This window comes from Nothoprocta perdicaria, unplaced genomic scaffold, assembly GCF_003342845.1.
Source record: "Nothoprocta perdicaria isolate Ctin4 unplaced genomic scaffold, notPer1 scaffold_95, whole genome shotgun sequence".
NCBI classification, from domain to species: Eukaryota; Metazoa; Chordata; class Aves; order Tinamiformes; family Tinamidae; genus Nothoprocta; species Nothoprocta perdicaria.
Window position 1 is genome coordinate 2,499,182 of NW_020456254.1, and position 25,311 is coordinate 2,524,492.

The 25,311-nt window shown below is 39.4% G+C and overlaps 1 protein-coding gene across 1 annotated transcript in view; it reads left to right on the forward strand.

The window, feature by feature from the left end:
- Positions 1-23,178: 23,178 nt before the first annotated feature.
- Positions 23,179-25,311, forward strand: part of ZMYND11 (zinc finger MYND-type containing 11) — a 99,447-nt gene continuing 97,314 nt past the window's right edge. Inside the window, exon 1 of the mRNA XM_026052992.1 lies at positions 23,179-23,358. The gene's annotated coding sequence lies outside the window, so the exon portion shown is untranslated. The remainder of the gene's footprint in view (positions 23,359-25,311) is intronic.

The window sequence follows — 25,311 nt, forward strand, 5'->3', positions numbered from 1 at the left end:
ATGTTGGGCGCATGTGATTGCGAAGAGGACATTTGACGAATGGTGCTGCTGCATGCTGAGACCTTCTACCACACATTGCAGCAACATGGATCTTGCAGACATTTTTCTTGTTATAAATGCAGACTTTTGCTGTTATAAATCCTCTCTGAGTTTGACAAAATCTACCACATACCTGGTCGCATTTTAAAAGTTTTGAACCTTCAGTGGTTTGAAATAAATGCTTTGGATAACATTTTACTGCCACTGATGTTTACAAGAGCCTTGTCATTCATTTTAGCATGTCCTATATTTCAACCCCTGTAAATTAAGGGAATAACTGTGAAAATAGCTGAATATAACCAGTTATTGGTTAGAGTTTGCACTTGTCCAGGCTCAGTTCCTGTTGAGGTGGCTACTGCTTGAATCTGCTGTATTCATACAAAATGAATCTGATAATTCTGTTCCTACCTCTGTTGAAGATTTCTCAGATTGCAAGAAGAAATGAAATGCTTCCTCTCTTTACCGCAGCTGCAAGAGGAGACCAAAAGGAAATTAAAAAAAAAAAAAAAAAAGATTACTCCCTATGACCAGTGAATAGCCTCTCTTGGCTCTATGCTCAAGATTTCTTACACTATCTAATTATTGTTTTTACATGATTCTTCACTTGAAAAGGGCTATTTTAAAAAATTGACTGAAGAACTCAGCGAGAAGTGCCTACAACAGCTCGGCCAGCTTAGTTATAGCATTTTTTCATTGAAAATAGATGAATACATTAGAAAAGGTGAACAGTAAGAATATGATTTATCTTGCTGATTAACTACCAATCTCAGTGATAAATGGGAACAGGCAATTTTAGAATCCATAATTTTCTTTGTCGTATTGCAAACATTCAGCAAAAGCAGAACAAGCATTGACAGAATAGGGGAAAATCTAATTGCAGTTAAGTGATATTGCAGTATTCACAATGAAAGTATTTATCATTGTTTATAGCACACATGAGCATTTAAAATCTCCCTGAGACAGAGAGAACTCCTTCAAATTCCAGGCTTTTTTTAGTGCATGATAGACCCTTGGAGTTAAAAAAATTCAATTCAATTCAATTCAATCCATACTCTGTTCTCACAAAAAGAAGAATGGGGCATCACAGGCATTTCTAACTTCCTCTTACCTAAATTTTAATAAAATATAATAAATTCACAAAACTGTGAACCACAGGACATTCAGGTGATCATACAGAGCACTGAGGATACTCACAGCCACACAGAAGTGATGTGATTCTAGGAGTGATGGGAGCCCACTTCTCCCAGAAATCAGTCTTTTGGGCATCCCAGCCTTCCCACACCTACAAGGTAGTTCTAGAGAAGTCAGCGGTACTCTCTTTTCAAAGATATACAGCAACAGGACAAGAAGCAATAACCTCAAGTTGTTTCAGGGGAAATTTCATCTGGATATATGAAACATGCTTCACTTTAAGAACAATCAAATATTGGATTCATTTGGCCAGAGAAACGGGAGACTCTCTATTGATGGAAATATTCAAAACTGGACTAGACAAAGCTCTGGAAAGCCTACAGCTTTGTCTTCAGCTGAAGGCTGAACCATCTGAAGGTTGGACTAAATCATCTCCAAAGGTTCCTTCCAGCCTGGAATTTTATCTCAGAACTTCTTGTTCTTCTGCTCTCTTACAAGTTGTGCTGTTAGTGCTTAAAAAAGATTAAATTGTCCAGACCATGTTGTTTATCTAATTAATATGTGGGAAATAAGATGGTTAAATCATATCCACGGGATTCAGACAAGGGGTATAGCTTGGAAGTCAAACAAAGGTATTCAGCTATGGGTCTGGAAGCACTGATCACTAGAGCTTTGTCTAACCTGGTAAGATGTACTTGTCTGGGATGATCCTGGGCACATACACCAGCAGTCTGCATCACTAGTAACAAGCTTAGTCTCCAAAAGAGGTGGCTACAAGTAAATACCTCTTTGAGGTGGTTCCTGGTCTATCCTTGCTGCCAGCAGCTCCTAGGCATGAACTGGATGGGAAAAGAGCTGCAGGGAGAGGTGACGCTCCTATTGGAAAGCATTCTAACTGTTTATAAAACACATGATGGCGGTTTTCAGTACCAGATATGTTCCTGTTCCAAAACTGGATTTACAGTCTAAAAGTAACAATGAGGTAAGAATAAATAGGCCCTTATTCTGCTGTGCATAGGCCAGCAAGTAAAGAACAAAGGCTCTTGTAAAAGGGTTCACTGGCACAAAATGTTAATTCTTTCTGTTCCAAGAGTGCAAGCCACTTTAAAAACAAAATAACATAAACTTAGCTGCTGGAGTAGAAATAATGAAAGAGTATTTTATAAATATGTAGAAGATAAAAATCTAGATTTATGGTTTAATTAGCCAAGGAAAGGGTGAGAAATTAAACAAACAGAATGTCCTTGCTGTCGCAAATGAGATAAATTAGCTTACATGAGTACATAGCGTGTTAACAGTGCATCTATGCTATCAGTTTGCCTCAATACCCTTTTTCTCTCTGGGCCTCAGTCATTGATAACAACACTACCTATATCCTAGTTACCTTCAGGCTCCACTTCATTCCAAGTATCTACCTTCCTGTGAGAGGAAACCTGGGCTTTTGTGACAAAATAGTCTGTTCTGTGGTCCAAAGAGAGTATATTCACATATGACTACTACAGTCTTCCAAGGTCCTAATAATCCTAATGTGTATGGTATTCCTGATAAAACATCACGCTAGGAATTTTGAAAGAAAGAAACACATCATCACACACTACAACTACACATCATTACACACTACAGCTACACACCACCACACATCATTACACAGAGGAGAGAGTCAGCCTAAGAGGCTGAGTCCATCATGGTTATCTGCAAAGAAATCACCCTAGATGAGGAGATTGCCTTGAGGAAAATGGTCTCTACGTGATGCAAGATTACTAAGTCCTGCTTAACGGCAGCTGTGTGGACAAGTCACAGCTTTCACCTGTCAGCCAGACACAAGGCAAGCAATGAATGCTGCAAACACTGCTATGTATGAGTCTAGGAAACAAAACACACACCTCCACGTACCGGTCAAGGTAAATCATCATCTGCACTCTTCAAAGAGTAAATAGCTTGGCACTACCTGCAAAGTGATGGCACGATGGATGAGGTGAAAAGTTCTTCACACCAACCACAACCATGAATCTATATTGTTGTGGAGAATTGGTTACACGACACCTTATTTTTCTGCACATCTCTTTTCTGTACCTTCCCCTGATACCACGTTACGTTCTTCTTAAGGCCCCCATTCTGCTCTCCTGTCTTGTTTCACTGCCCCAGGAGATGGCCATATGTAGACATCAAGAACTTCTCACTTCCACTAGAATACTCTGTTCATGGTGTGTAGAGATGTGAGGCTGGAGTCATGGCAGATGCAGGTAAAAATCCCTCTGGGATGAGTGAGATGAGGAGGAGAGCCTAAAATGCTTACAGCAGTTCTGGCAACCCACTGTGCTGGATATTCCACAGAGGAGAAGACTAACAGTCTGATGGTGCCCAGCAGTGCTTTTAGAAGTCCTAGCAGAGTGCCTATGGTTGCAGGAGGTTCTCAAATCACCCACTATTCAGGACAGACTGCAGAGACACACCAGAAAAACCCTCTGCAGCCTAGGAAACTGCACACATCATTTTTCATTTGCCCAGACCGGCTCCTTCTGCCTTTATCTACGACTCATCAGCAGGTTGCTGAAAAGATACTCATGCAAATAGTGTCTTTTTATTCCCTGACAGGAGCTGAAGGAACTTCTTTACAGCTAATAGACAGCTACCTCTGAAGAGCTTCCCAAAATTCTTACTTGAGGAATATGGGATAGAAATGATGCACCAGGCTTCCTCATGCAAAGTTGCAAACTTTGGGTAAATTTAGCTATAGGATTGCACTGCTGCAGGTGAGGTGCAGAGACAGCTCCCAAGGAGGTTCTGGCACAGGACTGCAGGGTGCTCATGGAGAACATCATCTCCATGCATTCTCCTTAGGGTACTCCTCAGTTCTGGAGGGGATCTGCAAGGCTTGCACACACGTGAGGTGTGTTGTAAGCACAGAGTGGGACTCTGCTCACCCTCGGGTATCTCAGTAAGCTTTCCACGGAGGGAGAGGGTCTCCAGAAAGGTGGACGCAAACCCCTGGAGCAGACTGTAATGAGACAGTCTACCAGAACGTGAAGGATACTGAGGTGCATTTGGCAACAGTTCGCGGCAACTCTCCATGTGCCAACACGATACATGTTCTTACAGTGCCATCTTGTGACATACAAGGGGAAAATTAGTGCTTCTTAGCCTTGTCAAATGAAATATATATATTCCATTTTAAATTGTGCATATGAGCAGCTTCCAATATTACGGAAATGACTGCAAAGCAGTCACCCTGCTAAACAATTACAGGTCATTCATCATTTTTGCTATTTTGACCTGAAATTTTTAAGCTGTTTACACCACTGTGCTTTTTTTTTTTTTCCAAATAAAATCAATGGCAATAATAAAGTCATAATGTCTCTACAAGGTTTTGTATCCCATTTTGGACCAAGATCAAGTCTTGGAATTATAGATTAATTTTAGAAAAGCTAAGCTATTCAAAAAAAGCCATTTAACTTCTTGATTTTGTTTTATTTTATTTTTGAGAGAGATTGTTGGCAGCATTCAAGGAGTTACGAGTGTCATTCATTGGCTGAAAAATGTCTTTCAGGGTGAGGCATTTATCAGAAAAGATCAGGTACTAAGTTGAACTGATCTCTTGAAAATTTCTTTTGCTCGTGGATCTAATGGAAAATGCTTTAATTCTCTCTCTCAGATGCTAGTGTCACCATTTGTGCTGTTCTGATGGATGCTGCTGATTTAATATATTGAAATATAAAGACTTAATTCTTAATAAAGTTGTGGGCACCTGTCTTTGATTGACTGTTTTGAAAATTACTGCTACAACCTAAACCAGCCATGAGCTAAAAGCCAAAATAGGGGCTAAAACCTAGGACTGCCACTGTGACCAAAGCCATGGGAAAGGCTCTGTATGAACTTCTCATTCAGATTCACAATCAGTGAATAACAGTAGATTGCACAGAATATAACTAAGATCACAAAGAATGGAAAAATTTTTCTAGCAAGTTCACAATGAAAGATTTTATGAAAAAAAATGAAGACAGAAGTAGGAAGGATTATTTTAAAATTTTCATCAAAACCCCAGCAAAGTTGAGATTTGAAATACTTTATATAAAAAAATCAGTCAGTAGAACAGTAAAGACAAAGGAAGTTTATGAGATTCCTGAAGTCAGAAAGCTATATATAGTTAATCATTAACGGATGCTTACTTTGAAAATACTCTGTTGTACAGGCCAGTATTGTCTTTATTCTCAGTCAATCAAGATAAACTGATTGATGAAACCCTGTCAGGGTAAACTGATGCACTCAAGAAATCAGACCCTTTTATCCATAATTGATATACCCAGCGATTGCTGAATTATTAGATACCTCCAGCTGGTAGCTTTTTTATAGTTGATGCAGCTTTTCCTGGGGCAAGCCCTTTTGTCCTTTATACAAGGACCTGCTAGCAAGGGACAACTGATGCTGGATGCAATTTGCCTGTGCTGAGATACTCAGGCACTAGTGACAATTCCAGGTGGATGAGGGCTCACCCCCAGTTGCTTGTTCACTGTTCCTTTGGAAGGGCAGGCTGGATAGATTAACCCAGGGTTCTCGCTCCCTTAATGTGTTCAACTGGAGAATTACTACAACTCTATTTTAATGATTGGGAGTATCCATATTTGGAAACCTAAAACTCCAGGAAACATAACTTTAAATATACAAGCAAAAAAAAAAAAAAAATCCTTTTCCACTTATCTCTGTATCTATGTATCTCTGTTAATACATTACTCAAGGTAATGTAGTGAAGATAAACTTTGAAGATAAACTTTCTCGTAGTCTGATGTTTACTTCTGTGAATCATCTCATGAGGTGTTTTCTTACAGTTTTATTTTGTACTTGGACTTGGTAGATACTTTAAAAGTTAAAGAGGAATCACAACTTTGTGCTTTAGATGTGACTATAAATTTTTCAGCACATTCTACTGCTATAATTAACTAACTTGTAAAGTCACGTATATTTTTACTGTCTGTAAATACAGTGTCTACCTTTCACTGATGCGAAATGAAATTTCACAGACCTGAGCTCCGTGACTCTCCACTGCAGTGCTGTAAGCAGCGAAATTAATATCTGTTACAACAGAGTTTACAATTTGCCTCTCCCCACTCTTTTAGTCATCTGGAAGATTTATTGGTCTCTTGATATCCTATGACTGCAGAATAAGGAATACATTGTTACATACACAGCCCTAAGTAGTAGAAAGATAATATGTCCTAGTAAGAAACTTGTATTCAGACTTGCTGTATGGTATTCATCTCACCTAACTTCAGATGTCAGGAGCGTAGATATCTACAGCCAAACTAGTAATTCTCATCTCCTTTTGTAGTGATTTTAGGAAGTCACCTGCCTTAGATTTATACTTGGAGAAGGAGATTAATTTCTATCAAGACCATATTGACAGAAGTGACTGGTTCTCTGCTGGCTATGGTAACTACCTTAAATGTAAACCTACTTTGTCTAGACGGATCCATCCTCACTGCAGATAAGTGCAAAAGAAATACCTATGCATTAATAAGTAAAAAATTAAAAAGCACCTCCCAGACTTCTTTTCAGTCAATGTTGTATCTTTGTAAGGCCTTTACTTTCCTCATGGCTTGTCACAAAGCCCTATATTATCTAAATAGGTTTAAACGTGATATACACCACTGTGCCTCCCCAAGTCTTCTCTAAAGCATGATTCTATGATCTGCAAAGCTTAATCAGCCACTGCTCAGTGCATCATGTTTGCCTGCTTTTCAGCTCGTGTAGGAGCAGAAGAGGTTAAAAATCTGCCAATTGCTTTATTTTTAAATGGAGAGCGTGGTCTCATATAGGTAAGAGGGGAAGGGGGATGGGAGCATCTTTCCTCATTTATGGAGGAGGAGGTTCCAACAGATACATGGCTGAAGAAACAATACAATTTTCTCTGGATCTTGAGTATATTGCAAATATATTTTGATAGAATTGGACAAGGTTTTAAAGTATACTCAATGGTTCACACACAGGGATTTAGAAATTCCTATAAAGGTACTTTCTGCCATAATTTCAGAATATTAGATTCCAACTGTGCAGTACAGCAGATTTATTTTCTCTGGAATAAAAGATATAGATTTCACGGAATGAGAAAAATAAGCATGAAAAATATCAACCCCAGAAACAATTTATTTGATTTTTTTTCTGGGAACTTACCACACTTAAAAGAAAAACCTACTATATCAGTATAATTAAGCTAAAACTGTTGCAATATTATGATTTTCATCTAAAAAATAACCATAATTTTCACAGCTTGGTTATACGGTAGCACAATTCTAAGATAGCCTGCATGGTATTAGATATCCAGTGCTGAAAATGCAATTTATTGCAAATATCTACCTTAACCCATTTTGTTTATACTTATTTTTCTGTACTGAAAAACTTTCTGAAAGTTGAGCAAATGTTAATAAATTTAGCCTTGCTTCTCACTTATTAAATAGAAATACTAACTAGATTCTAAAGATTGAGTTCTTATTATGTAATTAAGTTAAATAACATAACACTGAAGTCAAGACAGTCTAATTCTGACATGAATTCGCAGGTTAAAACAAGCACCAAGATACAGTTTTTATTGGGTCTACTCATTGAAAAATAACTAAAAAGAGAATTCACTTTTCAGTAAAATTTAATTTCATCTAAGCTGGCTCCATTACTTAAATCTAAAAACATTTTTTTTCGGGTAAAAATGCGGCCAGAGTTGTTAAAAGAAAGGCATTTTCTGATGAGTACCTACAGCTGCTTTCTGCTGAAAGTTTTCAGATGAATGTTATTTTTTAAAGAGTCAATAACTGAAGTGCTGATCATGAAAAGATACGGTCTCTTCTGATCTTTGATTAGTCTATTTTCATCCCAGTGCTGCATTGTCTCAGAAGTACTAATGGGATGTGGAACCACGTGCAGAGACAAGAACCTGCCTTTCTCTGGACTGCTCTCTGTGAAACGCTGAGCATCTGCAATTCTCAGCAACCTTAACAACAGTCCTCAAGGTCTGGATCTTAAACACAGCATCTTTTAGTTTCTAACAGGCCTAGTGTGCATGCAATGCTGGGAAATCTGGAATGGAAAAAAATGAAAGTGGTAACTTTTTAAGAGATTGGAGCTCGAACCTACAATCCTTTATGTATGAGTGGTCTTTGTATGTATAAGGAGTCACACGGACATAAAGACAGCCAAATCAGTCGGTAGAGAAGAAAAAGAACAAAATTAAATAATAACAGAAAAAAACCCCACAATCTACAGGGAAGTTATCAGTAACATGGTTTGATAAATCATTTGTTTTCCATTTCCTCACATTTTTGTTTGATTCATCTTTATCTGAGTCTCGCCCTGTAAAGTTTCTCTCCCATATCCTCTTTCTGTGATACAAATCTGTTTCTTTATGTACTTGATCTCAACTGTGTCCTCAAAGCTGCTGAAATTTCAGTGATTAATTGAACGAAATCTGGAATGTTTCCAAGCCTACCTTGTCCTCATTGGTCTGACAATGTTGCTGTGCTCTGGTCATTAGTACAGCATGACCCTGCGGAACTAACTCAGCCATGAAGCAAGTTAATCAGTAAATGAATAGAGTTCTTGAACAGAGAAGTTGTATCCTGAGTTCACCAAAGCAATTATGTATTAATTAATTCTCTGCCAGGCATAAAGTAAGACAAATAGAGGAAGTATGATCTTCAGAGAAATAACTTTCTGGAGAGAAGGTCAAATTCTAAACTCATGTAAACTGTCAGAACTTCCTTCACTTAGATTTGAGGCATTATGATTTATACCTTCTGTGGATCTGGCCCTATTGGAAGAGATTCAACATTAATTTCAATCTTAATCCTAATAACCAAATAGAGATTCCACATGAGCTAAGCCTTTCTTTAAAGGAATAATGAGTTTCCTATGAAAAAATGCTTCACAGTAGTTAAATCATAAATAAAAAAATGTGCTATGTCTCCTTTTTTGTATATGCATAGATGTCTCTCTTGTTAGATAACATATAAATGTATTTCTACATCCAGAATTTTCTAATATTCAGTTCCTCACAAATTTACATGTCTAATTTACTAAACAGAGACAGCATTAATAACCCTAAAATGTGGAGACTAAGACTTGAAAAAAGTTTCACATTTTCTTGTATTTGAAGAATTGTAGACTCTCATGAGCATAATTCAGCTAGAATGTAGTTTGGAGTGCTGAAGAAGCAAAAGAGCTGCAAAGCCCCAATGAAAAATACATCAAGGGTATCTTCTTGTTCCCATTGATACAAATGGAAACAAAAGGATGCTTAAAGATGAGCAACCTCTTCTTTATTTCAGAACATATTTTTTTTTTCCAAGAAAAGCACACTTAATTTATCTCATTTTTCAGATGTCCTTCTCATGACACTTCGAAGGCACTTGTTCTATCTCCATCAACATCCAGTTTTATTACTCTTTAATTGTGCTGTCGGTTTTATTAACATACTTAAGGGACAGCAAGATGTGAAAAGCATTACATACCATTCCCAGCTGAATTGCACAAAAGTAGCTGAAAGCATGCTTCTTCATGCCAAAAGTTCATATATTTAATGTTCCTAAGGGCTCATGATTAATACAAGCTTCTCAAAAATGTAATACTGAAATGTCTTCCAGTGGAAAACAGATTATAGCTCCTCTAAGTCATGCCAGGTCAGATACAATATATCTCATCTACATTTTTCCTATAAAATCTGTTGTTGACCCTCAATATTATTTGCATTCTGGACAGTCGAAAGCAAACAAAACAGTTGTGACAGATGGATATTCTCAGAAGCTATTATTACTTCCAGGCAAACGAAGGAGCCCACAGAAGCGTACTAGAGGTTCTCTTTCCTGTAGGACAGAGGGATTGATATTGCTTATAGACACACTGAGCAATCAAAGATGACATATAAAGGTGTAGTACGTGTCTGTAAGCAATCAGAATCACATTATCGTAATAGTCCTCACAACTCCTGTCGCAATTACCTGCCTTGCATGAAACCAGGTACTTGTGGTTAGTTGACCACTCCTAGCAATATGACCACTCCTAACTTGTAGTTAGTTGACCACTCAACACGCAATATTTCTCAGCTAGTATTTCTGTTCATTCTTCATTTGCAGTTTACAACTTACTGATTGGATAGTGAAAATAGGGCATGCTGAATTTTAAGACACACAGAGAACGATTTTCAAGAAATTAAGTACCCAATTGCATTACTACATAGTGGATACCACAGATCCCTGGGCAGAGTAACTGCATCACATGATAGCAAAGTACATGTGTAAATGCACATTAAAATTAGAATTCATTGCATGCTGAAACCAAATCTCAGCACAGTGGGTGCAGTGGGTGTATATCAATACACATGACCAGGAGGTCTACATAAAGAGGAATTGTTTTCCCCGGCTCTCTGCAATAATGTTGACCTGGATTATTTACCACAGAATTCTGCAAAATCACTGCTGTCTTACTGCACATTTTCACCAAACTTGTAAGAATGCAACTATTTTTGACATCCCAGTTTTCTCTCTCTTCTTCTCTCTTATACACACAAAGTGTGATCACAAGTCTTATTTCCTTAGGAAACAAGGATGAAAACTATGGTTAGATTAGGAAAGTAAGAAGGAAAAGGAACAAAACACATCAAAAGGGTTTGGAAAAGGAAATATTGTATAACAAATATATATATATGTATATATATAATCCAATAAGAAAATAAAAGTGTATGCTAAATTGATATTTCTATTTCCATATTGTGACTTATCTTCTCTACTTTCTCTGTCTTTGATCCTTAAGAAAAGAGACTGAGGTGTTCAGGGAGAAATAGGATTTTTCCAGAAGGGAACATAATGTGAACCTCATCCCATTAGGCTTTTGAGAATTCCAAAAATAACCCACTACTCCTAAACCTTGTTGTACCAGAGTGATTTGAAGCCAAAGAGAAGCAAGGAATACTCACAGAGATTGCTCTCAGTAGGAATGGACAACTCTCTTCAAGCTCTACCTGTTAATATCTTCCAGAATGTCATGTTCCCTCTTGTTTATAATTTGTTTATCACAAAATTACTTCTATTAAATGCTTTCCATAAAGTTCTGAAATGACATGTCTCTGTTGTGCACAGACCTGCCTGGTTTTGTACTATCAAACTGCTATGATAAAGCCAGGCAAACTTTCTTCCAAATCAAACGGTAATACTTGTCTAACAAAAGGTAGTGAAAGATTAATGAAATTTGTTCAGCTTCTTCTCCAAAGCCCTACTATGTTTAAATCAAGAATTTTTGCTACTTGCCTATGAAGAGCACGATAAAATGTTTTACATTCCGTTTGCCTCTTGACCACACCATAAGCATCCCTTCATAATATTTTTTCAAGAGATATATGTTTCTTCAAAAACAAAATGTCAAATTTTATCCTACAACAGATGGCAAAAGTAGTTCTTACCATATATCCTCATCTATATTTCTGTGGAAAAAAAAAAAAAAAAAAGAAAAGAAAGAGGCAAATGAAGAGGTATAAATAAGGATTCAGATGTTTATTAAATAGCACATGGTTTAAATAAATTATATTTCTCAATGTTTGACTGAGTAGAATTGGTTGCCAAAATATACCCTTTTGGCATTAGTTTCTTATCTGATGTTTATTCCAAATTGGAAAATGCAATGTATGAATCTTTCTTCAATTTTTATACCCTCTTTTGTCTCCCTCTCTCTCTCTTTTTATTTTTTTTTTTAGTTTTTCAATTCAATGTTTAAAAATAAAAATAAAAAAATTTACAGAAATGGCCATTAAGTTTGGCATATAGGAACTGGAGTAACTAAATTAACAAATTAATTTTTAAAAAATCCTATTTTCTCCATTTGTTCTCTGAATAATCTGAAGGCAAACAATATTTTCTCATTGCAGCATGGAGCTTTCAGAATTTGCCCTTTCACTCAGTCAGAAGCAGGCGGCGGGGGCAGGAAGCCTCTGCTAAACAAGCTTTAAATTCCTTCTTGCAAGGTGCAATGCCAGGAACATGCTGCCCCAGCAGCCTGGGCAGAAACGAATGCCACGAGGAAGCACAAGATGAGCAATGATCTTGCAGCTAGCTGGATCCAATACAATTTTAAATCTGCAAGGCACACTGGCAAATTCAGAAGGTGACTCTCCCACGGGTTTGGCCACTTCTCCATGCGCGTTCCCAATCTCAGCATCACTTCTGTTTTGCCCAAACTGTTTTTGATTACTTCACTCCCATCTGTACTGTTAAGGACAGATGTAGTACAACATTTCCAGTGTCTGGAAGAAACAGGAGAAAAAAATATGTCACATTTCCACAACAACCAGACTGAAGGTCAAATTAACTTACAGTCGCGCAGTACTTGTGTACAACAAGCAATTTATACTCTTGCAAAGGAACTGTAAATAGGCATTTAAATTTCTCTCAGTTTTTCAACATCTAGAACTATCCCCACAAGTCCTAAAACCACATAGTGAAAAAATATTGTTACCTTATTTTTATAATCAGAATGGTAATGAAATCCAATAGAAGAAATATACAGCTTTTGAAGATGCTCAGAGAAATAAGATATATTTTAACATCAGATGATGTATTCATAGAAGGTAAGAACTCACTCTTCTCATGTGTGAGAAATATAGGCATTAATATCATTATCAAGACTTGATTTACCATTTACATTTTGCTGTCTCTTAAAGTAGATGGAGTACAATTTCAGCTATGTCTCAGCATGTGCGGTGTTTCCACCTTTGATTTGTATCCACTCCTAAGCCCTTCTCTCTTGCAAAGCTTTAGCAATTGCAAAAACGAGCATGTCTCCTTTCTCATTTCCTCTTGAACTCCCCTTCTACCTTCTCCTGCAATCTCCCATTGCATTATAATTTTTAAATGAAAGTTATTTTTAAAAGCTTCTTCTTGCCCCAAATGTAGTTTTTTTTTCCCTGATGTTTGTTTCTGGAATACTCTTTAAAATTATATAAGAATATTTAAAAGGCATGAAAATAAATGTACCGCAAAGGGTTGATGTTTACTCTAAAACTAGGTCAGCAGCATTTTTCTTCTATATCTGAATTTCCAACCTGCAAAATTAAGCCACATTGTTCTCAACTTCACATTCCCAAGGTGAACCCTGACTAAGAAAGAAAATGATGACTAAGCTTTGGATGGTAACAAATCTATCCAACTTCTAAAGAGAAAATTTTAAATGATTTTTTAAATAATTGATTCAAAATGCCACCCACAGAGAACATCACTAGAAGCTGCTTTCCTTGGTTGGCAAAATGGTCCCAGCCTGAGCAGCTGCACAGAAAGAGTCCACAGTGATCTTTACCAAGCAGATAATGGGGGTCAGGGATGTCAGATGCTTACAGAAAAGACCACATTTAGCTAGGGTGCTACTCTTATTTTTATGCCTCTGTTTAGAAATCTAACTGCTATAGCATTCATGAACTTAAAAAAAAAAAAAAAAAAAAAGAGAGAGGGATATGCAATTGCTTGATATGTTCAGAACATGAGGTTGGGAGTCGGATTTTTTTTCCCATTTGCCCCTTTTCTGTATATTCCAGTGATATTTACTTTTTTTTTTTTTTAACCATATTCCAGTGATATTAACTGCCAGAGTAATGAATACTTTAACAGGGTCAAAATAGGATTTTTTTTTTCTCAAAGGGGGACTGTTGAATGAGAGAAGAGGATGTGTAATATTTCTGTGTAACAGAAGTAACTAATATGATCTGTCTTTTATTGCTGATGTAAAAACATCAGAAACATGCTGCTGTAAACCACAGGCATACTGAACAATAATCTTTTAACTTATGCAGTTCTAAGATAAGTACTATAAGCCAAGTCAGGCCAATTGGCTTCAGGACTGGATAACACTCTGGGACTTGTTTTATTTATAAATACAGTATTCTTTTTTTGATCATATTATTAACCCATATTTCTGTTCAAAGATCTTTTAAAGGGTATTTGCACTTTCCAATCTCTTTTTGAAGCCCAACCTACTACAAGAGTATTTAGCTTCTCAACAGTGTCCACAGCTTTCTAATTTACCCTTTTTAAACCTAATCAATATGTATCAACTTTCCTATAGACTTCCTGCTTCAAATATAGTAAAGAAGCTTTGATTTTAATTGTCTCTTCAACTTGTCCCTTAGTCGTCCTCTAATCTATTTAACTTTTCTTAATGTAATAATATCCTCATTAACTACACAAGTTCACGTTCAATTAATTATCCCACATTACCAACAGCCCTTTTTAGAATTACTAAACCACTGCATCCTGTCAAGCACTCTCTGATCTTACAAGTGCAATCTGTATTCTCTGTTTCTAGAAAGAAACAGGATTGGGTTTATTTTTTCGAAAAAGAGGTCACCTGTCAGAAAGGTTGGAAGTGTGTCTTCATAATAATTTTTGTAAGCATCCCCATTTTTAAGTCTTTTAAAAATAATTTTCCATATCACACTTGATCAGGTGTTCCCTCAGGAATAATATCGTTGTTTTCGATGGTGTTTCCAGTGTTTGACATTTCCAGGAATGCTGTAGTGTGCCATGGAAATCTAGTCTTTGGGACAAAGATATACTTCAGTTCCTCAGAATATATGATTCCTTATTACACCATGTTTCTGTAAAAGACATTTAAGCAAACTGCTGCCATTGCTTTGTGACAAGGTAATTGCTTGCAAATAGCTCCTACCTCCTCATTTTCCCTGAGCCTGGGAGTTTCACGGGAGACAGTGGAAATGCTTGCAAATGGGACAATTGAACAATTGAATTAATGCTCTACCTGAGCTTTGTAAATTATATTTTCTTCCTAAGGGCTTCACATTATAAAATAGTGTGCATATATCTGTTAATATTTTACCTTTTTACTGTAGAAGTCCATCACGAAGTCTTGTATGCCTTCACATGCCTTCATGTGTCTATGTGGTAATGGAAGGTGAGAGAAGCTAAGTGCAAGTTCTGATGTCATCTGACACACAGGTAAGCTTCCTAAACAGCAAAATATGAAGTTTGAATACAAATTTCAAGTACTTGAACCCCAAATTCATGTGAATTAAAATGCATAGCAACAATGCTGCTACCAAAAATGCTTTGAGTTAACTCTTTAGTCACTTAATTCATGGGTGAGAGGAGATTCCATTCTTATATTCCCTGCTTGGACATGTTATTTGCACACACCAGACAGCACCTGAGCTGGTCAAAAAGGGTAAATTGAACATAGAGTTGTCTTGTTTTTATATTACCAAACATTATGAATTTAATTCTAAAATACAGAATATTAAATAGGAAGACTGGGAGAAATTCTGCACTCCTGTCAAATTAAGAATCCATTTGGCAAAGCAATCATTGTTTTCAAATAATGATTTTAATTATTACATTGCTTTTCCGCTTAAAAGAGCCCTGGGGGACCTCTTTTTGTAAATGTTCTGCAACTGAGATTTTCAACAGGTCTCTGTTATTTTGCTATTCTATTCCATGCAAAGTCTAAAGCTGCCATTTTCTAACTTTTAGTATTTAGAATTAGTATTAGTATTTTTAGTATTAAAAAAAATACTTCTAGAATTTGGAGAGGTAAGACTGTATAATCTGTCAATTCAATTCAATATTTAACACAATTCCCAGCATTTATGACATTGAACTTTTTTTTAATTTCATCCATAATTTTCAGAAATAAGAGTATGTTTACTTTTGTTTAAAAGTAACTTTTGATTTTTAAAAGTACTTTTTGTTTAGAGTCTAAAATGGTACTGACACTTTTTACTTCTTTTAGCTTTATCTTACATAATCATGAATTATCATATTTCTACTAGTCCAAAACTGGTTTTGCTGTATCTTTCTAAGCAGTTGAGCTAGGATGAGCTAGAAAATGTCTTCAGGCTTGTTCAACCACATCTCATAGAATGATGAAAGGAAAGAAGAAGAAAAAAATTATATATATTTATGGAGTTCCAAAGATTTGGAAATCCTGCTTAGTGCAAGATAAGGAAAGCAAGTTATCTATGTTCTGATCCCAGAGTTACTGAAGTCAATGGGAGTCTTTCCGGAGACATCAGTGTTTTTTTTTTTTTTTTTTATGAAATCCCCAGGCTCTGCTCCTCCCTTTGTAATTTTGCATATAATAATAAACTTCAAAGCTTGAACAAATGAAATAAGAAAAATTTATTCACATGAAACTTAACAGTTTTAGCTACACTTTTAAGTTGCAAACTTGAAAAAGCATTTGCAGAGTTGGTGGCTCTATTGAAGCTTCATCTTTCTATATTTGCTGAGGGAAATTTTACAGGACTTGAGGTCCAAGCAGATTTAAATATTTTGGATTGAATATTCTGCTTTTGAGCCATAAACAAAGAAGCACATATCCCCTAATTATCTGCATTCTTTATATAAAAAAAAAACTTAACTAGTAGTTTAACAGTATTCCTTAGTTCTCTATAGAGTTGTGGAGAAAGAAGGAAAAGCCAGTGTCTATATGTCTGTCCCAACACCATGGTCCTTGGGCTATTCCAGTGCTCTCAAAGACAATGCTATTTCCAAATTTGTAACCTAAAAGGGAAAACTTTCACATAAAGAAAATTAGATACAGGTATTATGACCTACAGATAAGAATTAAAATAAGGGGGATGATAAATATATATTTTATGTAATTAAAATAAAATATTCCAGCACTAAGAAAAGTCCATAAAACATGCAAAACACTGAAACGAAGTGTGAAGGTTGATACTAGTCAAATCCCTTCATCTCAAATATTCCCAGGATGAATTCCACTTTGGTTAAATTGCCATAGTATTCTCTAATAGTTCCACCAGTGTAAGCTGCTTGTTCCTGATAGGACAATTATATTTGAATATTACAATTGGTTTTGAGTAAGTGCTCCCTTACAGAATGCCATGCAAACTAAATCTAGGATCCTGGATCAAAATGAGTTTATTTGAGCCATTATATTATCCTTAACTCTGGGGAACAGATGATGCTGCAGACAGGAGGTCAGAACCACAGCCTGGCAGATGTGGATTTGTTTGCTCCTACATTAGCTTTCATCTTGACCATAATGGTTCAAAACTGACACAAATGTTGCTATTAATTGACTATTCTGTACAGGCAATCACTAATATCTGCAGCTGATTCAGGCTGCAGATGACATCAGGATACAGCAAACACATCACGATGGCTTCACGCCAAGCCAGCTTCAGTCTGGTAGGGATCTTCATTGCAGGCAATGTGTTAGATGCGAGAGCAGCTCTGTTCCAGAAACAATTTTGCCTCTTTTGCATGGCATCGAAACGGGCATAATAATCTGTGTGAGGCTGGAGCTAATGCCATACAAAACACTATGTTCCTGGAAACTGGAGCTTGGGAAAAAGCTGTGCAGAGCCGCAGCTGGGTAGCTCTGCATATGATCTGCCTGGGTCCAACAAGGCTTATTAGCTTCAGTTCAGTACTACTGATAACACATTATCTCTTTCAGAAACATTTGGATGTCTCTGCTCGCTGCCCCCCGGAACCCTGTTTACTGGGAAGGCTTGTTAACCCCAGCAAAGTGCCACACGGATGCACGGCACCAGCTTGGCCATGGTGCCACGTGGCAGCTGCAGACACTGAAAGCTGTGGAGCCCGGGGTGGAGACAGAGCAGCTCTGCAACCACCAGCCCAAAGTCCATGCTGGAGCAGACCCAGCCAGCCTAGGGTGTCATGAACCACACAAAGAGCCACCCGTAGGGCTCTGCATGCTCTTAGTGTAAGAGTAGTATCTCTCTAACCCATGTTTTTCCACTCTCTAGGGGTGGCAGACCCAAACATAGGATTTTTATTTTGTATGGCTATATATGCTGGCATTTAATATACTGGTAACTAAAACTTCCCTGCAATTATGACATTCACAACATATCCTCATGTAAAAACCCTAGTTTTATGACTTCTTTAATAACAAAAAATTCTAGTAATTTCCTCATAGTGATTGTTGCTTACTGGAGACATGATATGTCTCCAGTCACTTCATCCTCATAAATCACCAATAGATCTTGTTTCATTCTTTTCAAGCTTAATAGGGAATTTCATTTTTGTATATTCACTTTGCATAGATATACAGTATTTTAGTGATAACATCAAGACTAGAAAAACCTCTGTGAGATAAATTCTATGCACACTTGGAGGTGCACACAAAGATTTTTGCATGGCATATTTTACGGCACCTGTTCCTGTATCTAAAGCACAGTTGCCAGATTACACCCAGTATGAAACAAGTACAAACACTCTGTTGTTTTGAATTAGCTAAAAAATATTGAAGAGCTAAATTTCCTCTGCAGACTCTGCAGAGAATCAGGCAAACGATTTTCATGTAGCATAACTCTGGCACAAACACATGTCACTTCCTACGTCATAAACATATGTCCATTTACACAGGGAAACTCTTAGGAGAAATTTCGGTCTCCAGCTGTGCAGGGCAATATAAAGAGAGAACAGAGTGGGAAAAAAAATCCATTTATTTTCTTAAGCCATATCTATGCTGGGCTGGCTTTTCTATGTAAGTTATTACCAGTTAATATATCTGCAAGGAATTCCTAAGAATAAAGGAATGGCCACGGTCAGGACGAAAGCCACCTGCCCTCGGTGTCCTGTATTCAGCAGAAGCTGCAAATCCAGATTCCTCCAGGACTTTTTCGTTGAAATCTCGCTGGTGTTTCACCCCTCATCTTTTCATGCACATCCTTTCTGAGGCCCCCCAAGCCACAGAGTCTCAGCCAGGAGGAGGAAGCTCAAGTGGGGGGATCTGGCAGCTGTGGATCCACCTCCTCTCCCTGTCACATCTGCAAGGACGGTGCCCCTGGTCAGCGTCCGCTTGGACAGCTCCAGGGAGCAGCAGACGCTCTTGGGGGTCCTCTGCTCTGTACTCCCTTCCTGTGTCTGATTTTAGGGGGTTTAGATGCCTGGGGAAAATCAGAACTGCATAAGCTTCTCCCTAATACTCTCCCATCCTCCAGTGATTTTCAGCTCAGTGGATTTCCTGAGTCTGTTGTTATTAAGATTTTGTTCCCTTCCCCCCAACTTCCTAAATTAAGTGCATTGCTGAGATTTTTCACTGCAAAGAGAACTATATTGCTAAGCTGTGTTCTGATGAAAAAATTACACTAATTTTCTGCATTATTACTTCTGCGATCACAACAAGGCAGATCTGCCTCTCAGGAAATGTGTTCCTTTAAGGTATTTTGGTTCCAGTGCAGCGGGAAGCTGAGCACTCCGTAAAGTGGGCTGGCACCAATCGCAAGAGACAGCTCTCTTACAAAGCCAGATAAAGATGTGAGCTCATAATAGAGAGAAGGAGGCTTTGGTTCACTTAGGGAAGTTTGGATCAGATAGAGAAGACTGGGCTGTGCCTTCATCAACCCTGCACAGGTCCAGTGGAAGAGAGGACACAAGGACACGATGCTCCCTGCTCTGCTCACTGACATTGTTCAGCTCCTGTTCTCACAGTCTGGAGGCTGGTGTCTAGGACCCTCCAGCAACGCAGTTTTCTCACCTGCATGTTTGATAGTCGTATGGGCAAATGCAGGATGATGGCAAAAGAGAATGCAAGGTCATAGACACGTGGGACAGTGTTGCCCAGTACTGGCATTAAAACAAACACGTCTCTTGAAATGCTGTAGTGTCATGTAAAAGAGAGGAAAATACAAGCATATTCACGAGCATCTTCTCTGTGATGCTAGGTAGGCTCAGTTTTCTCACAAAAGAGGAGATGATACCTATGGAGATGTGGCAACAAGCAGGCGTGGATGATACTGGTGATTGCTGGTGTTCCACGTCACGGGCTTTCTGTGTTCCCAATGGATTTCTTTTCTGTGAACCTGTCCAACCTCCTCGTGAGTTCATGGTGGTTATAATTACATTCCTAATGTGGTTGCAATTTATTCTGGCAAAATGGTACTTGTGCTGATGCAGCGTTTTCTACTCCCCTCCAAGCCCCTTTCCAAGTGAAATAAAACGTACAGAAAAAGCTACTCTTTACAACAGACCTGATCAATACAGCAAAAGTGTAGAGCACACATCTATCCTGATTTATTTCTATTGTAAGTACTTTTTACTCAAAATGAAGTCAATTTACCATGTTTTCTTTTTATCATTGCCAGTATTGTGCTTGCCACAATAAGTAGCAAAACCCATGTCCAGAATCCTTCCGATTACACCATGCTGCTGGTTACAGCTCTGTAGACACTTTGGACGGACCAACTCGTGTCCAGAGAGAGGCACCTGAGAGCGAGCAGCACGCGTGGCCTCAGCAACTTGGCTGCGCGTCTCCCTTTTCCAGGGACCTTCCACCAGGAGCAGGGAGGAAATGCCTGCATTTTCCACTGCCTCCGCGCTCGGAGCCTAACGCTAACCGTCTGTCAGCGTCGGCAGCCAATCCCCGCTCCGGGGAGGATGGGTTCCCATACTTCCCTAATCTGGCATTTGTTTTAACAAACATTTCCCACTGCCTATGAGGAAACATGCTGCTGGCCAGCACTGGGCGAGGGTGGGATTTCCTTCCCATTGTCTGGCCGGCTCAGCCCTCGCTGCTGCTTCTTCTTGGGGACTTTGCTGTTAACTGTTTAAAGCTCCTGCTTCTTTTCCCTGCATGGAAGTTAATGACTAAAAAAGAAAAGAAAAAAAGGTATCTTCTAAGCACATTTATCAGGCATCAAACTAAATGCAGATATATGTAAGAGCTGAGTCTAAGCAGGACCAGCTAATGTGGCTTCAAATCTGTGTCTTAATGAGCAGAAATAAGTCTTTGCGACACAGTTAAAAATAGTTGAAGTTAAAATGACTGCAAAATGCAACCTTCCTAGCAATCAGCATGTCTCCTGAAAGTTATATAATGCAGACGGTTTGATCTGCTGGGTGCTGATCCTCAGAGAGCCTGCGGAGACACAAACACCTCAAAACAAGGCCCACGGACAGCTACCCTCAAGTAAGGAGTATGCCTGTTTTTCTACACTTGATTTAATCCACTGCCCACCAACTCCAACAAGGCAATGTAGTTATGGTTTGGACACTCCCTACATATTTGCTTTTGGATACTTTGTTCTTTCCCAAATTAAATATTTGTATCCTGAAACAAATATTTGGAGACCATCCACACCTGCCTTTCCAAATATGCGAACTACAGAAAACTGCTTGCTATCAGGAGGCTGCAGGTAAAAAAGCCTCCACTGCAGACAAACCGTAGGGCTTCACTCCTGCCCGTGCTTCCACATTTGGAAAACTGTGGCCTAAATATTTATTTGACAGCTCTCTATGGGTCCTGAGAGATAAAGGCCTTGAATGTTTTCATAGTGAAGATAGTTGAATTTCTGGCTTACGTAAATATTTATGTAGGTAAGGAGAAGGCACTGTGGCAGAGCAATAAATGTTTCCAATAAAGAACCAGGCCTGGACAGGGAGCTTTATTTTGGATTTATGCCAGGAATCCCCTCTTAGAGCAACCACTGAGTTGTGAGGGGTTTCTGGCCCTTCTGCCTGAAGAATTAAAGGCAGTTCCATATGCCACTTGCCCCCTGTTTGCTTCTGGGTGCAGAAATGGATACACTTGGATTTACAGCCTTGAAGAAGAAGACCTGGTGGCTTGATTGCAATGAACTGCTCAGAAACAGTAAGGCCCCAAATATTTTTTAATCTTATAAAAGCAGAGCCCCCATGCAATCTGTGGAGAGAAGGATGCAGAGGAACCCAGGGGAGCCACATAATGGCACCTCCTGGGGGAACGTAGCATGTGTTTGTGTTGAACTCTTTCTGAAAAACTACATGTCTGAACAAGATCTGAGCCAAACTTCACAACTCTATGCTTCACGCAAGGTAGCCTTTTTATAATCGTCCTGTCAATAAAACCCTTCCTGAGTGCCCTTCTTATTTAAAGAATTGCCTGTAAATTTAATTTCCTCTTTTATTAATACAAGCAATATAATGCAGTTAATAAATTATATTTCCACCATTTGGTATCAGCCCAACTCCTCAAGCACCCTTTCAAAGCAGATCACCAGCACTTTCTTTCCGATTTATCTTATTTATTTTAGATAACATAAAATGTTCTTTCATATGTCAATACATAACAGAACTAAAGCTTTATCACAACAATGCAACAAATTACTTGCATTTTATTTTTAAAAAGAAGATGTAAAGACCTGGTACAGCAGTCTCAGATAAAATGCAATTTTAGATACTACTAGAAATCTTATTTACTAAGCACACTTGAGGAACTTTCGCTGCTGTGTGTGTAAAATTAAGCTATGTTAAATCCTTTATTGACTAGACAAAAAAGATGCATCTTTTTCATCATTAATAGTCCAAAATTGTTTTCAAAAATTGTTTTCAAAGTACTGATTTACTAATGAATAAAATTATTTGCATGCATAGATACTTACAGGATTAAGTAGACAATAAAGTACAGTACAGAGTTTACTGTGAAATGCAATTTTTTTTTTTGTATATAATTCCTGAAGCATTTCACAAACGTTGGAATGTATTTGCTGAGACATTCTTTAATATTTTTTTAATTATCTCATACTTCAAACAAAATATGATAAAACACACACAGCTTCTTGCTACACATACACGAATTCAGTAATATATTTTCCTATTAGATATTCCCTGATCCTGCAGTGGAAGTGTAGATCTGTTCACATACGGCCGATGCTGAGAGGAGCACTGACTCTGTGTTTTAGTTTCTGTTGTTCAAGGTGAATATTCACTTTGGAAAATGTGGATTTTTCAGAATTTCACCAGGCTTCACAGGAGGAGGAATTCACATTTATCAGATAACCGGCACTTTTTTCTCCTCTGCAATTAACATACAGAGTCCAGGCCTAAAAGTATGATAAAAAAATATATACATAATAAACAGTTAAAGATCCGTTTCAAACACATTATTAAAAAAAAAATAATATTAATAAAAGAAACAAACAGCAACTCCAGCAGACACCACTAGAGTTCTCCTTCTCCCAAATATCCCCAGCACCATCCTAAACCCTGTTTACCCCAGAAACCTGAACTGTGGACAGACAGAAGAGGAGAGAGAGAGAGAAAATTCAGACACAATAAAACTCTGAGGGGGAAAATATGTGGAAGGAGGAGGCAGCGGCGGCCTGGGGAAGGGATTGAAAAGTTTCCCCCGGCTTCAACTTCTCCCCCCCTGCAGCAGCAGAAGCGGCGGCGGCGGCACAAGGTGAGAGACACTTTTAAGTCGGGGGAGGCGGGGGGAGAATTTACAGCCCTGTGGATATTTCTGTGTCTGCCTCCCTGGCGGGGGAGGGGGGTGCGTGTCGCACGCGGGGCGGGTTTTTTTAATTATTATTATTTTTTATATTTTTTTAATATGATGGAGGATTATAAACATGGCGCCTTAAAAAAAAAAAAAAAAAAAAAAAACCTACGAAATCATGTACACACCGTTCCGAGGGGATGGGGGGCAGGGGAAGGGCTGGGCGCCACGGGAGGGAGGGGGCCATCCTGCCCCGCGGGGTGGCATATTGGGAGGGGGGAGTGATAATAATTAATAATGAAATGTGTGCGGCTGGGAAAAAAGCGGTGGGGGGGGGGGATGGAAGGCGGGATTTTTTTTTTTTAATTCTATTTTTTTTTTTTGGAGTGGGAAGGATTATTTCGCAGCCTGCTTGGAAATCGCGGAGAAGGGGACGACGGCAGAGCGCGTGTGATTATTAACGGCGATTATATTTTTTTTTGTTTGTTTCTCCACCTTGTCGGATTTGCGAGGGGGAAAAAGAAGAAAAAAAGGAAAAAAAAGGGGGGGGGGAGGGGGAAAGCTCGAGGTTGGCGGTGTCCGCGCGGCGCCGGGCCGGGCTGCAGGCGGCCTGGGGCCGGGGATGGCGTGAGGAAGAGGGGGCGCCCCGGGAAATGCCGCCCTGGGCGGCGCGGGCCTGCAGGCAGCGGGCGAGCCGGGGACTCGCGTGAGCGGCGAGGCCGCGCGGGGTGTGGCGCAGCCCGGCCTGGCCGCCGCCTTCCCCCCGCTGCCCGCGCTTCTCCCCCGCCTCCGCTGGAGGGTGGATATCTGCTTGGCCCCGAGTAATGGCAGCTCTCGGCGCGGCGGGGGAGAGGCGGCAGGTCGCCGCAGGCCGGGCGCGCACGGAGAGGGGCCATGGCCTCCCTTCCCCGCGGGCGGTGGCCGCCCTCGCCCCCCCGCCTGCCCGCCGCGGCCTGCGGCAGCCCCGCGGCCTCGGAGCGCGGCTGGCAGCGCCAGGCCGCGGGCCGTCCCCGCCGCTGCCTCGCGCCCATCTTGTGCGCACACAGCGCCCCGCCGCCCCCCGGCCGGGCATTTTGTCCCGCGCGCCCCAGGCCCGTCTTGGCCACGGGCTTTTTGTTCGGGTGTGTGTTTTGTTTCTGGCGGGCAGAGGTGGTGGTGTGTGTTCCCCTTCCCTGCCCCGTTTGTGGGGAGAAGTCCTGTAAAATGTTCTTGTTGAGAACTTGGGAAACTTTGTGTGTCGTTTGGGGCCGTGCGGGTTGTCTTCTGCCTGAAAATTAACAGAAGTAATCCAAGATTTTTTTCCAAGTGTATGAAGCAGAGCTTCAGGAACACTGGATTTGTGGGGGTCTTGAGGAGGCAACATGGGCTGAAAACCTAATTCAGTGCTGATGTGTTTGAAAGTCTATAATCTGGCGCTTTACCCCGTCTTCAGTGTTGTGGGAATAATGGTGTTGGTTGAAAGAAGGGTTTGGGGAGACTCTACTGCAGTGAAGAGGATCGAAGATAGGAGATGCCCCCGTCCTGTTGGTTTCCGTGGCCCTTGTGTTGTTCCCTGCAGGCAGCTGCTTAATTCTTTCGGGGTGGTCACTGAGGCAGGTGTCGGGCAGCGTGGGAGTGGAAACACCAGTGGTTCGGGTTGCAGTCCCTTGTGTTTTCCTAGGCCCTCAGCATTCAGCATGAAGGACCTGACATCTCTCCATTAAAAATACACATATACGTATGTATATAAGTTTTGTTATCAACTGTTCTGAGCGTGCTACATACAAACATGTTTAGGGAAGTAGAGCATTTGCTGACTGTTCTTTTGGCTGTTTTGTACAGAATTGAAAATACACTACAAATAATTCCCTCTGTGATTTATATTTAGTGCCCATTTTTTCCCAGTGCAGTAGGATACACTTCATGTTTATGAATGTG